General features: G+C 41.4%; 1 pseudogene; it reads left to right on the forward strand.

Moving 5' to 3' along the window:
• Window positions 1-362: 362 nt before the first annotated feature.
• Window positions 363-11,006, forward strand: LOC139544104 (proteinase-activated receptor 2-like; annotated as a pseudogene).
• Window positions 11,007-15,713: the final 4,707 nt, after the last annotated feature.

Below are 15,713 nucleotides of genomic sequence, written 5' to 3' on the forward strand. Positions count from 1 at the left end.
GCTGTTTTCAACTCTCTAGAGACCGCAGGAGCGGTAGAGATACTCTTAATGATCAGCTATGAAAAGCCAACTGACATTTACTCCTGAGGTGCTGACTTGCTGCACCCTCGACAACTACTGTGATTATTATTATTTGACCATGCTGGTCATTTATGAACATTTTAACATCTTGACCATGTTCTGTTATAATCTCCACCCGGCACAGCCAGAAGAGGACTGGCCACCCCTCATAGCCTGGTTCCTCTCTAGGTTTCTTCCTAGGTTTTGACCTTTCTAGGGAGTTTTTCCTAGCCACCGTGCTTCTACACCTGCATTGCTTGCTGTTTTGGGTTTTAGGCTGGGTTTCTGTACAGCACTTTGAGATATCAGCTGATGTACGAAGGGCTATATAAATACATTTGATTTGATTTGATTTGGTGGAAGCATCTTTGGCAGCAATTACATCTTTAAATAATTTGGAGTAAGATTCTACCAACTCTGCACAACTCTTAGGGCAACATTATATCTGTTTTTTTTTGTCGAAATTGCTCTACCTCTGTACATTTGGTTGGGATTCATTGATGGACAGCAATATGCAAACCAGATTTCTCTAACTTTTTACCTGGGCTTTGCTCCTTTCATATTTATTTTGATCCCGACAAACTCCCCATTCTCTGCCGGTGACAAACATACTCATGACATGATGCTGCCTCCACATTACTTCAAAATACAGAGGGAATACATGAAGTGCAGGCATACATGAAATGTTGAATAATCTATATCCCCCTATAAGATTCACATTGAATCAACCGCGATTTGTCTGGGTTATCTTTGGATAAGACCAAACAGGTTAGAGCCGTGTAAATTCACAGACACTCAAAACCATGTCATGTGACAGAGAGAGAGCGCGAGGCTACACTGGTAACCTGATTCCATCATTCTCTTGTTTTTGGGTGTGTTCTTCTGTTTATGTAAAAGAGAAAGAAGGCATCGGCATCAGGGTAAGTTAACTACCATCTTGACCTTGGGAGGAGAAGACAATTCATAGACAGATCATTTATACTGTACAAAGTTCAAGGACAATGGCCTCATCTCAAATACTTTCCTGCTTATTGTTGTTCAGTTGTGAGTGTGCAGCCAATACAATGGGTAAGATTTACCTTTTATAATTGATCTCATGCCTTTGTCAGTAGCCTACTTGTAGACATTGTATTATCTTGAGTTAGCGTACTTGTACTGGGGTAAATCCATTTGAATTCAATCACTTTTTGACAGCATCCCTTTTGATTTAAACATAACTTTCCATATATATTTGCTCATGGAAGAAGAGGTCAGGAAGTGACTTTTTGGACCTGAATGCCAAAACATTCAGGAGATAAAGTATTTATATACACTAGCATTGCTTTCAATTGGGTTGCACAAAAACAGTCCATGGGAAGCCAGAAGTTAAATACAATTCCATTTCAACTTACTGTGCTGGTAGGCAGGAAGGTTGGTCATTATGATGGGTGGAATTTGAGATAAAATATCTGAAGGATTGTATTATTAAACAGATTTTCAAACGTGGGTCTGTTGTAGATGTACTTGTTCTCTGCTTGTCTCATGTCAAAATAAAAGTTATTCCTTTTTTGTCCACATGTGGTGCACGTGCAGGACTTTGATTTTGACCTGAGGTAAGCCTACTTTACATGCTCTTGAATACAGGGTGGGTGTCATTTCAATCATAGAAATAACATTAATAGAATGAATCTATACCTTCAGACCACTGCAATTTAGCTGGTATGCCATTGAACTTTAAATTGATTTGAAATTGTAACTTCTAATTACTATGACAAAGATGGCTGTCGGTCCACACACTGTCGAATGTCAACTTAAATGGTCATGTCTAATCTATTATCTATATTTCTATGATTTCAATAGGTTTCTTATGGAGGATTGACAGTATAATTTAAAACAACAGATATTCCCATTCAATTCAACATTCTCTGATGTGTGGACATCCAACAATCTTTGAAATTTTAAACGTACATTTTATTCCCATTTTAGTACATTTATTAGTCAAAACATGACACCCACCCTGTATTCAAGCATGTCGCGTCTCAACCGATGGCGGACACAACCCAAAAACTGTTTAAATGGTTTGACAACCCTGTTTGTAAGCTTTTAAAAATCAAATTGTATTGGTCACATACACATGGTTAGCAGATGTTAATGTGAGTGTAGCGAAATGCTTGTGCTTCTAGTTCCGACCGCGCAGTAATATCTAACAAGTAATTTAACAATTTCACAACAACTACTTTATACACACAAGTGTAAAGGAATGAATAATAATATGTACATATAAATATATGGATGAGCGATGGCCATGTGGCATAGGCAAGATGCAGTAGATGGTATAGAGTACAGTATATACATATGAGATGAGTAATGTAGGGTATGTAAACATTATGTAAAGTGGCATTGTTTAAAGTGACTAGTGATACATTTATTACATCCAATTTTTTATTATTAAAGTGGCTAGAGATTTGAGTCAGTATGTTGGCAGCAGCCACTCAATGTTAGTGATGGCTGTTTAACAATCGAGTAATTGTCTCTGGCCCCCTCCCAGTTAGGGGGAGTGATGAGCTCTACAGCAGTCGGACAACTCAATCGCTGGTTGAAAACTGTTTTCTTTTTTCTTCAAATCAAATTGTATTTGTCACATACACATGGTTAGCAGATGTTAATGCGATTGTAGCGAAATAATTTTTGATACTGTCGCAAAGCTAACTAAAAAGCAGCTCCCCAAGAGAGGATGGCTTTCACTTCAGCAGTAATATATTCATGAACTTATTTGACGAAAAGATCATGATCATTAGAAAGCAAATTACAGTCTCCTCTTTAAATCTGCGTATTCCTCCAAAGCTCAGTTGTCCTGAGTCTGCACAACTCTGCCAGGACCTAGGATCAAGAGAGACACTCAAGTGTTTTAGTACTATATCTCTTGACACAATGATGAAAATAATCATGGCCTCTAAACCTTCAAGCTGCATACTGGACCCTATTCCAACTAAACTACTGAAAGAGCTGCTTCCTGTGCTTGGCCCTCCTATGTTGAACATAATAAACGGCTCTCTATCCACCGGATGTGTACCAAACTCACTAAAAGTGGCAGTAATAAAGCCTCTCTTGAAAAAGCCAAACCTTGACCCAGAAGATATAAAAAACTATCGGCCTATATCGAATCTTCCATTCCTCTCCAAAAAAAATAAAAAAGCTGTTGCGCAGCAACTCACTGCCTTCCTGAAGACAAACAATGTATACGAAATGCTTCAGTCTGGTTTTGGACCCCATCATAGCACTGAGACTGCACTTGTGAAGATGGTAAATGACCTTTTAATGGCGTCAGACCGAGGCTCTGCATCTGTCATCGTGCTCCTAGACCTTAGTGCTGCTTTTGATACCATCGATCACCACATTCTTTTGGAGAGATTGGAAACCCAAATTGGTCTACACGGACAAGTTCTGGCCTGGTTTACGTCTTATCTGTCGGAAAGATATCAGTTTGTCTCTGTGAATGGTTTGTCCTCTGACAAATCAACTGTACATTTCGGTGTTCCTCAAGGTTCCGTTTTAGGACCACTATTGTTTTCACTATATATTTTACCTCTTGGGGATGTCATTCGAAAACATAATGTTAACTTTCACTGCTATGCGGATGACACACAGCTGTACATTTCAATGAAACATGGTGAAGCCCCAAAATTGACCTCGCTAGAAGCCTGTGTTTCAGACATAAGGTAGTGGATGGCTGCAAACGTTCTACTTTTAAACTCGGACAAAACAGAGATGCTTGTTCTAGGTCCCAAGAAACAAAGAGATTTTCTGTTGAATCTGACAATTAATCTTGATGGTTGTACAGTCGTCTCAAATATAACTGTGAAGGACCTCGGCGTTACTCTGGACCCTGATCTCTCTTTTGACGAACATATCAAGACTGTTTCAAGGACAGCTTTTTTCCATCTACGTAACATTGCAAAAATCAGAAACGTTCTGTCCAAGAATTATGCAGAAATATGAATCCATGATTTTGTTACTTCTAGGTTAGATTACTGCAATGCTCTACTTTCCGGCTACCCGGATAAAGCACTAAATAAACTTCAGTTAGTGCTAAATACGGCTGCTAGAATCCTGACTAGAACCAAAAAATGTATCATATTACTCCAGTGCTAGCCTCCCTACACTGGCTTCCTGTTAAGGCAAGGGCTGATTTCAAAGTTTTACTGCTAACCTATAAAGCATTACATCGGCTTGCTCCTACCTATCTTTCCGATTTGGTCCTGCCGTATATACGTACGCTACGGTCACAAGACTCAGGCCTCCTAATTGTCCCTAGAATTTCTAAACAAACAGCTGGAGGCAGGGCTTTCTCCTACAGAGCTCCATTTTTATGGAATGGTCTGACTACCCATGTGAGAGACGCAGACTCAATCTCAACCTTTAAGTCTTTACTGAAGACTCATCTCTTCAGTAGGTCATATGATTGAGTGTAGTCTGGCCCAGGAGTGTGAAGGTGAACGGAAAGGCTCTGGAGCAACGAACCACACTTGCTGTCTCTGCCTGGCCGGTTCCCCTCTCTCCACTGGGATTCTCTGCCTCTAACCCTATTACAGGGGCTGAGTCACTGGCTTACTGGTGCTCTTTCATGCCGTCCCTAGGAGTGGTGCGTCACTTGAGTGGGTTGAGTCACTGACGTGATCTTCCTGTCTGGGTTGGCGCCCCCCCTTGGGTTGTGCTGTGGCGGAGATCTTTGTGGGCTATACTCGGCCTTGTCTCAGGATGGTAAGTTGGTGGTTGAAGATATCCCTCTAGTGGTGTGAGGGTTGTGCTTTGGCAAAGTGGGTGGGGTTATATCCTGCCTGTTTGGCCCTGTCCGGGGGTATCATCGGATGGGGCCACAGTGTCTCCTGACCCCTCCTGTCACAGCCTCCAGTATTTATGCTGCAGTAGTTTATGTGTCGGGGGGCTAGGGTCAGTCTGTTAAATCTGGAGTACTTCTCCTGTCTTATCCGGTGTTCTGTGTGAATTTAAGTATGCTCTCTCTAATTCTCTCTTTCTCTCTTTCTTTCTCTGTCTCGGAGGACCTAAGCCTTAGGACCATGCCTCAGGACGACCTGGCATGATGACTCCCCAGTCCACTTGGCCGTGCTGCTGCTCCAGTTTCAACAGTTCTGTCTGCGGCTATGGAACCCTGACCTGTTCACCGGATGTGCTACCTGTCCCAGACCTGCTGTTTTCAACTCTCTAGAGACCGCAAGAGCGGTAGAGATACTCTTAATGATCGGCTATGAAAAGCCAACTGACATTTACTCCTGAGGTGCTGACTTGTTACAGCCTCGACAACTACTGTGATTGTTATTATTTGACCATGCTGGTCATTTATGAACATTTGAACATCTTGGCCATGTTCTGTTATAATCTCCACCCGGCACAGCTAGAAGAGGACTGGCCACCACTCAAAGCCTGGTTCCTCTCTAGGTTTCTTCCTAGGTTTTGGCCTTGCTAGGGAGTTTTTCCTATTCACTGTGCTTCTACACCTGCATTGCTTGCTGTTTGGGGGTTTAGGCTGGGTTTCTGTACAGCACTTTGAGATATCAGCTGATGTAAGAAGGGCTATATAAATGCATTTGATTTGATTTGATGGCCTTGAGATAGAAGCTGTTTATCAGTCTCTCGGTCCCAGCTTTGATGCACCTGTACTTACCTCGCCTTCTGGATGATAGCGGGTTGAACAAGTAGTGGCTCGGGTGGTTGTTGTCCTTGATGATCTTTTTGGCCTTCCTGTGACATCGGGTGGTGTAGGTGTCCTGGAGGGCAGGTAGTTTGCCCCCGGTGATGCGTTGTGTAGACCTCACTACCCTCTGGAGAGCCTTACGGTTGTGGGCGGAGCAGTTGCCATACCAGGCAGTGATACAGCCCGACAGGATGCTCTCAATTATGCATCTGTAAAAGTTTGTGAGTGTTTTCGGTGACAAGCCAAATTTCTTCAGTCTCCTGAGGTTGAAGAGGCGCTGTTGCGCGTTCTTCACCACGCTGTCTGTGTGGGTGGACCATTTCAGTTTGTCCGTGATGTGTACGCCGAGGAACTTAAAACTTTCCACCTTCTCCACTACTGTCCCATCAATGTGGCTAGGGGGGTGCTCCCTCTGCTGTTTCCTGAAGTCCACAATCATCTACTTTGTTTTGTTGACATTGAGTGTGAGGTTATTTTCCTGACACCACACTCCGAGGGCCCTCACCTCCTCCTTGTAGGCCGTCTTGTCGTTGTTGGTAATCAAGCATACCACTGTACAGTAGTGTCGTCTGCAAACTTGATGATTGAGTTGGAGGCGTGCATGGCCACGCAGTAATGGGTGTACAGGGAGTACAGGAGTGGGCTGAGAACGCACCCTTGTAGGGCCCCAGTGTTGAGGACCAGCGGGGTGGAGATGTTGTTTCCTACCCTTACCACCTGGGGGCGGCTCGTCAGAAAGTCCAAGACCCAGCTGTACAGGGCGGGGTCGAGATCCAGGGTTTCGAGCTTAATGACGAGTTTGGTGGGTACTATGGTGTTAAATGCTGAGCTGTCTTACATAGCTATTCCTCTTGTCCAGGTGGGTTAGGGCAGTGTGTTTGCGATTGCGTCGTCTGTGGACCTATTGGGGCAGTAAGAAAATTGGAGTGGGTCTAGGGTGTCAGGTAGGGTGGAGGTGATATGATCCTTGACTAGTCTCTTAAAGCACTTCATGATGACGGAAGTGAGTGCTACAGGGCGATAGTCGTTTAGCTCAGTTACCTTCACTTTCTTGGGACAGGAACAATGGTGGCCCTCTTGAAGCATGTGGGAACAGCAGACTGGCATAGGGATTGATTGAATATGTCCATAAACACACCAGCCAGCTGGTCTGTGCATGCTCTGAGGACGCGGCTAGGGATGCCGTCTGGGCCGGCAGCCTTGCGAGGGTTAACACATTTAAATGTTTTACTCGTGTTGGCCACGGTGAAGGAGAGCCCGCAGCTTTTGGTAGCGGGCCTGTCGGTGGGACTGTGTTGTCCTCAAAGCGGGCAAAGAAGTTGTTTAATTTGTCTCGGAGCAAGACGTTGGTGTCCGCGACAGGGCTGGTTTGCTTTTTGTAATCCGTGATTGACTGTAGACACTGCCACATACGTCTCGTGTATGAGCCATTTAATTGCGACACTACTTTGTCTCTATACTGACGCTTAGCTTGTTTGATTGCCTTGCGGAGGGAATAGCTACACTGTTTGTATTCGGTCATGTTTCCGGACGCCTTGCCATGATTAAAAGCAGTGGTTCGAGCTTTCAGTTTTGCGCGAATGCTGCCATCAATCCATGGTTTCTGGTTAGGGAAGATTTTAATAGTCACCGTGGGTACAACATCACTGATGCACTTGCTAATTAACTCACTCACCGAATCAGCGTATACATCAATGTTGTTGTCTGAGGTTATCTGAAACATATCCCAGTCCATGTGATCGAAGGAATCTTGAAGCGTGGAATCCGATTGGTCGGACCAGCGTTGAACAGACCTAAGCACGGGCGTTTCCTGTTTTAGTTTCTGTCTATAGGCTGGGAGAAAGTTATCTTTATCTTTTCCAGTGATTTGACATTGTATGTCTCATGGTATGGTTGGGTATGCAAAATAAATCAAACTTGTGCACCTTTATCTGTTGAATATTTTGGGGTGCTGTCAAAAAGTGATTGAATTCAAATCGATTTACCAACTGGTGACTCGCATCAATGACTCTGTCTCATTATTTAACATAAAAACAAGAATTGTGCAGCTATTTATTGTAGGTGTCAATGTTATTTCACCTATTTATTGTAGGTGTCAATGTACTTTCACCTGACTGGAATATGTATTTTGTGTGTTTTTAGAATGAGTACCCTAGATAGAACATGACCCTGTTTGTGATAATCAGACCAATGAATAAGAGGGAAATTAAAGTTAATAGCCTCATAATTCAACTATATTTGTATCATATTTATTTTTCTCATGTCATTTTTAACAATGCAATTTCTGTTACATGTTTAAACTCAAAAGAGCATTGCTCAAGGTGATTATGTTAAATGTTGTCAACCATTTTTTATAGTAGCTTATTGTATGTTGAGAATCACCAACACACTGTCCAATATTACAGATCTTTATCAGTGATGTTTCTCTCCTTTTTCTTATCACAGGTATAGGACGTGGGTTCATCGGGGTGGTCGACCCTCAGGATGCCGACCGCGTCACGGTGGACAAGGCAACCGCGGAAACACTGCGGAGCAGTCTGACCACGGTGTTCCTCCCCATTGTCTACATAGTGGTGTTTGCTGTGGGGCTGCCCACCAACACCATGGCCATCTGGGTCTTCCTGTTCAGGACCAAGAAGAAGCACCCTGCTGCCATCTACATGGCCAACTTGGCTCTGTCTGACCTGCTCTTTGTCATCTGGACGCCTCTGGCGATCTCCTACCACTTCAACGGTAACGACTGGATCTATGGAGAGAGGCTGTGTAAAGTCCTGGTGGGATTCTCCTATGGGAACATGTACTGCTCCATCCTCTTCATCCCCTGTCTGAGTATTCAGCGCTACTGGGTGGTGGCCCATCCTCTGTCCCACCAGAAGAAGAACAACAAAATTGCCATCGCTGTGTCCGTCTCTATTTGGGCCTTCATCTGGCTCACCACCACCCCTCTGTACTTCTACGACCACGCGGCCAAGCTCAAGGACCCTAACATCACCACCTGCCATGACGTCAACATCATCCATGACCTGGAGAACCCCTTCCCTACCTGGAGAACACCTTCCCTGACGTAGCTCTCCCCTACTTCTACTTCGTCCTCATGGCTGGCATCGTCTTCCTGGTCCCCTTGCTGGTCATCATCTTGGCCTACATCCTCCTCAAGGCCCTGGGGAACTCCATGACGGACGGGAACCCCGGGAAGAACCGTCTGAAGGCCATGGTGCTGACTCTGACGCTGAACGGGGTGATCAACAACGGCTATGGCTTCTACATCACCACCCTGTGTCTGGCCAGACTCAACAGCTGTCTGGATCCCTTCATCTACTACTTTGTGTCTGAGGACTTCAGGCACCATGTGAAGAACACACTGCTGTGTAGAAGCAGCAGGACGGTGGAGAGGATGAGGGTCTCCTTCAGCTCCATGAAGTACTCCAAGAAGAGCAAGGCCTATGTGTCTGAGTCAGAGAACACACAGAGCAGTACCTGCTAATAGTGCATGGGAGCCATTCATACGACTAGGTAAAGACACTGGGAGAGGCTCATTGAAAATACAATATTTCTCTGTATGTATGTGGACTGATGCACTGAATGTACCTTATGAAATAAAGATACTAGAGTGATCTGTCCTATAACAGTTGGGATATAGACAGCATTGACAAGAAATGGAACACGGTGGTGTGTGAGTGTTGTGTCCTCTATGAGACAGAGACACACAACCTGACCTCTCACAGGACCAGGACACAAGGATATCGAATTCTGAAGAAAATGTGTAGTCACATCACACTAAACAACCCACACAAGAGAAACTATATTTCTCATCTGTGTAACAAAGTGTGAAGGGGAGCTTTAGTATGTTTTAAAATAGGCCTGGACACTGCTGAGCTCCAGACTAGTGAAAATGGGTGACTATATCCTGGACTTCTTTTGTGATTTTCATAGACATATCTCTCATGGATGAAATGAATACATTCTGCTTTCATCACAGTTCTTGATAGGCTGTTAAAGGGCTAATGCGTAAAAATCTAGTTAGATATTCTAAATTTGAAGAGGTGCATTTTGGACATGATGTTGCCAAGCACATGGTCAACATGTTTTATGAAATCCCAAAATATAGACTTACGTTGTGCCTTATAGTGCTAGTGTAAATGAACTCAAATGTCATGCCTTTAGGTGAAAAGTATTGAGCATCATGATATATTTTTTTTTTACCTTTATTTAACTAGGCAAGTCAGTTAAGAACATTCTTATTTACAATGAACAGTGGTTTAACTGCCTTGTTCAGGGGCAGAACAACAGATTTTTACCTTGTCAGCTCGGGGATTTGATCTTGCAGCCTTTCGGTTACTAGTCCAACGCTCTAATCACTGCCGCCCCAATGATGATGAGTGACATATTTTAGAGGGGCGGTGTTGGGGTAAACTGGCTTTAAGTCTATGGTCTACAAATCTTCACTGGTATATGCCTTTATATAATTACCTCTGTGAGATTATATAGGGCAGTAGGCTGTACACATTAACACTGCTCACTTTTTACTATAGTGTCGTTATGTTTTAAGCTCACGTGAATTTTTTAAGCCATGAAAAGTTTTTTGTTTTAAGTTTGTTAGTTTCTTAAATAAATGTATGCAATATGATAAGCTAATGGTGTTTGTTTCTATAGTTGTTATTGTTCTCTAATGTGTAAATGTGTCTCTGTTGCGTAATCCTTATTAATATTCCAATGCCTTGGTGCTCATAGTACTGGATAGACTGAATCATCTCACATGCCTGGTGGAAGATGATGTTACAAGAGTCATTGTCCGGGATTATGAACAGTTATGGTCTGTGATTATGGTAAGGAATTAATGTAATATTTCACAATATCTTTCAGTGTGATAATCTGAAGACTGATGTTTTCTGTTTCAGAACAGTTGACTGTTGTTGAAGATCAATATATCAACACAAAAGTTGAAACTACAGGGATTTTTCAATTTCTCATCTCTTAAGAAGACTTGACTCTATCTCCCTCTCTGTTTCAGTCAGCTAAGGTAGGCTAGGCTGAGGAATGTTTTAGAGCAATATTGAACTGCTGTGTTTCTGTTTCCATGGTGTCAGTGATTCCCACAGATAACTGGTCTCTGTGTAGGAACACCTGGAGGGCAGGCAGGAAGAATCTCTGATTACTATGCTGTGATTTACACCTCTCTTCCCGTTAATAGGTACAGTACCAGTAAACAGTTTGGACACGCCTACTCATTCAGGGTTTTTCTTTATTTTTACTATTTTCTACATTGTAGAATAATAGTGAAGACATCAAAACTATGAAATAACACATATAGAATCATGTAGTATCCAAAAAAGTATATTTTAGATTATTTAAAGTAGCCACCCTCTGCCTTGATGACAGCTTTGCACACTCTTGGCATTCTCTCAACCATCTTCACCTGGAATGCTTTTCCAACCGTCTTGAAGGAGTTCCCACATATGCTGAGCACTTGTTGGCTGCTTTTCCTTCACTGTGGTCCAACTCATCCCAAACCATCTCAATTGGGTTGAGGTTGGGTGATTGTGGATGCCAGGTCATCTGATGCAGCACTCCATCACTCTCCTTCTTGGTCAAATAACCCTTACACAACCTGGAGGTGTGTTGGGTCATTGTCCTGTTGAAAAACAAATGATAGTCCTACTAAGCGCAAACCAGATGGGACGGCGTATCGCTACAGAAAGCTGTGGTAGACATGCTGGTTAAGTGTGCATTGAATTCTAAATAAATCACTGACAGTGTCACCAGCAAAGCACCCCCACACCATAACACCATTCCCACGCTTCACGGTGGGAATCACACATGTGGAGATCATCCATTCAACTACTCTGCGTCTCACAAAGACACAGCGGTTGGAACCATAAATCTCAAATTTGGACAGATTTCCACTGGTTTAATGTCCATTGCTCGTGTTTTTTGGCCCAAGCAAGTCTCTTGTTCTTATTGGTGTCCTTTAGTAGTAGTTTCTGTACAGCAATTCGACCATGAAGGCCTGATTCACACAGTCTCCTCTGAACAGTTGATGTTGAGATGTGTCTGTTACTTGAACTCTGTGAAGCATTTATTTGGGCTGCAATTTCTGAGGCTGGTAACTATAATGAACTTATTCTCTTTAGCAGAGGTAACTCTGGATCTTCCATTCCTGTGATGGTCCTCATAAGAGCCAGTTTCATCACAGCGCTTGATGGTTTTTGCGACTGCATTTGAAAAATCGTTCAAAAAAGTGATGTCTTAAAGTAATGATTGACTGTCATTTCTCTTTGCTTATTTGAGCTGTTCTTGCCATAATATGGACTTGGTCTTTTACCAAATAGGGCTGTCCTCTGTATACCACCCCTACCTTGTCACATTACAACTGATTTGCTCAAACACATTAAGAAGGAAATAAATTCCACAAATTAACTTTTAACAAGGCACACCTGTTAATTGAAATGCATTCCAGGTGACTACCTCATGAAGCTGGTTGAGAGAATGCCAAGCGTGTGCAAAGCTGTCATCAAGGCAAAGGGTGGCTACTTTGAAGAATATAAAATATATTTTGATTTGTTTAACACTTTTTTGGTTACTACATGATTCCAAGTGTGTTATTTCATAGTTTTGATGTCTTCACTATTATTCTACAATGTAGAAAATAGTAAAAATATAGAAAATCCCTGGAATGAGTAGGTGTGTCCAAACCTTTGACTGGTACTGTATATATTGATTCTTGAAGAATATAACTTATAAATACCTCCTGAGCTTAGTTCAACTGTCAAACTCCATGGGAACCCAAAATATAAGCTTGTTTTTCTCCAATGTTTGTAATTATTGTAAATGTAAACAAACACTGTATAGCCTCATAACATGGTTAAAACAATAATGATGATATCATGGATGGTGAGTCCTTGCATCCATATCTCTGTCTAACTTCTTCGATATCGGTGTCCCTTCCACAGGATGGTTGAGCTAACGTAGGCTAATGCAATTAGCATGAGGTTGTAAGTAACAAGAACATTTCCCAGGACATAGACATATCTGATATTTGCAGAAAGCTTACATTCTTGTTAATCTAACTGCACTGTCCAATTTACAGTAGCTATTACAGTGAAAGAATACCATGCTATTGTTTGAGGAGAGTGCACATTTCTGAAGATAAAAAGTTATTAATAAACAAATGAGGCATATTTGGGCAGTCTTGATATAACATTTCGAAAAGAAATGCAATGGTTCATTGGCTCAGTCTAAAACTTTGCACATACACTGCTGTCATCTAGTGGCCAACATGTATATTGCAATTGGGCTGGAATAACATATTATGGCCTTTCTCTTGCATTTCAAAGATGATGGTAAAAAAATACAAAAGAACGGTTGGTTTCTTCTTTGTATTATCTTTCACCAGATCTATTGTGTGTTATTCTCCTACATTCCTCTCACATTTCCACAAACTTCAAAGTGTTTCCTTTCAAATGGTACCAAGAATATCCTTGCTTCAGGGCCTGAGCTACAGGCAGTTAGATTTGGGTATGTCATTTCAGGCAAAAATTGATAAAAAGGGGCGGATCCTTAAGAGTTAATCTGAGAGTGTTTACATTTCTCCAGGCCCATCCCTTAGCTTTTTACCAAAACAGAGCCAGGGCGACCATTTTGTTATTGTTTCATCTTTGGATTTGCCCTTTAAACACTTGCATATTATCAAGATATCAAAGTGTCACCAACAAAAAGGTCAACAGTAGACCTATAGCAAATGCAGCATATGGCATTCATTTTTCACATGTAAATAGCACTTTTTAGTAGTACTCAAAGCATGCCAATCCATGAGAGCAGCATTTATTTCTCAACTCGAATCAATGAGCCCAATCAGTCCATGACAACAAAATCATAAACAACAGAGTAGGGCTGGCTAATAAGTCCTTAGTTTTGGTGTCATGCTCAGGTAAAATAATTTGGATAATCTATATTTCCATATTTCCGAGTCCTATTCTTGAAGATCAAGGGGTATAACATTTATTGGAATGACTCAAATTCTGATAGACTTGTGTTTTTAATGTAAAGATATAATTTAATCGTATTATTATATGTAATAGAAAACGATGGGTTAGAAGAAGCCTACATAACCAACCCATAAAGTAAAATGTTACGTACATATATGGCCAGATTTGTAAACTTTAACATTGATTTATCCTGCAATAGATGTTGATCAATTGGTAACATACATTTTTGTCTTCTTCTAATGCCTCTTAAGGGGAAAGTAATCTAAAAGTAACAGAATGTAATCAGATTACGTTACTGAGTTTGGGTAATCCCAAAGTTACTTTACTGATTACAATTTTGGACAGGTAACTAGTAACTGTAATGGATTACATTTAGAAAGTAACCTACCCAACCCTGATCTGCAAAATGTATAGTTTTGAGATAATTCGTATTTTTCAAGTCCCAGATCTCAGAACTGTTTTATGATGTCTTGCTCTTTCATGACTCAATAAGTATATCACCTTATATACAATTATTTTTGATTGACAATCCAGAAATCCCACTGGCAAAAACTGGTTGAATCAATGTTGTTTCCACGTCATTTGAACTAAAACATTTTATGTGATGAAGTTGAATCAATGGGGGAAAATTCTTGAATTTGGGAATATTGTATTTTTTTTATGACATGGTGACATTTGTTTTTGATTTCTTGTTAGTTGACAACTCAAGTAATTTAAATAAAAACTGGACGTTGAACTGACGTCTGTGCCCAGTGGGTTGTGTTATTGGATTGCAGATGGAACCTTATAGCATCAAGGTAAAAGGTGTTTGCGCAGATTGAACTTTCTGATTATTATTTTGTTATTGGAAATTGACTTTTTCACAAATCTGACGTGCTGCATCTCACATATAACCACCTAAAGAGCAACTCTATATAAATAACTCATTTTTTACCAAAATGTCAGATAGAACCTTATAGTGCCTAGGTCACAGTATGCTGAAGCCCTTCCCGTCAAGAGGCAGATGTCAGTAGATTTTCATCACCTGAGAGGGAGGGTTGTTTACAGGAACTAGTATTCTCCTAATGGCTGATTCATTTGCATTTAATATAAAATAATAATACAACATATGCCATTAGGCAGACACATTTATCCAAAGCAACTTACTGTCATGCGCGAATACATTTGAACATAGGGTACAAGAAGAGCAGGCTCTACAATTACAGATGATTTGCAGAGAGAAGGGTGGAGAGAGAGATAGTAAAGGGGTGACATGTTTTTGGGTCAATCAGATCACAGATCACGTCACGACAAGTGATTACAGTAGTTCTCAAGCTGATAGTAGGGCAGGAAGGTCCTGAGGCTAATTATCTTCAACCTAATCCCGAGGTGCCCAGGGAGATACAGCCACTTCGTTCTATCCGTAGTTCCCATGACTCACCTAATTTGGTTCATTTAATGCACTCACACACAGTCTCTGTTTCAGCCAGTGTCTCATGGCCTGTATTTCTAAAATAGACTTAAGCGTTGCAACACAAGGTGACTATCTTCATGCGTCGACACACCAAACCAGTTCTGCAAGTACTGTCACTTTGTGAATAACAACAAACAAAGGCACAGTGTATTGTGGCATGCTGTACCAAGGTTATCAACCACAATCACAGTAACGGCTCTTTTCCTATAATAACAGAGAGAGATTTGACATGAATGCCATAGGCCTACTAATATTTGCTTAGTGTGTAATGGGTACTGTTGTAATAGATCTACTGCTGTACATATTGTATCATTTGTAGTATATCTTGTGTAAATTCATCCGGTGTATATACGTATAGATTGAATTTGGATTACTGTTACAGTTCTATTTGGGTTGTTAATTGGATTAGTTCTGACATGTATTTTTTTTGTGTGTACTTGTCTGACATTTTACTGACATTTAGGAGCTAGTAACATAATACATGCACTGCACCTGCTATAACATCTACTAAACTGTGTATGCA

The sequence above is a fragment of the Salvelinus alpinus genome, chromosome 18 (assembly GCF_045679555.1).
Source record: "Salvelinus alpinus chromosome 18, SLU_Salpinus.1, whole genome shotgun sequence".
Classification (NCBI taxonomy): domain Eukaryota; kingdom Metazoa; phylum Chordata; class Actinopteri; order Salmoniformes; family Salmonidae; genus Salvelinus; species Salvelinus alpinus.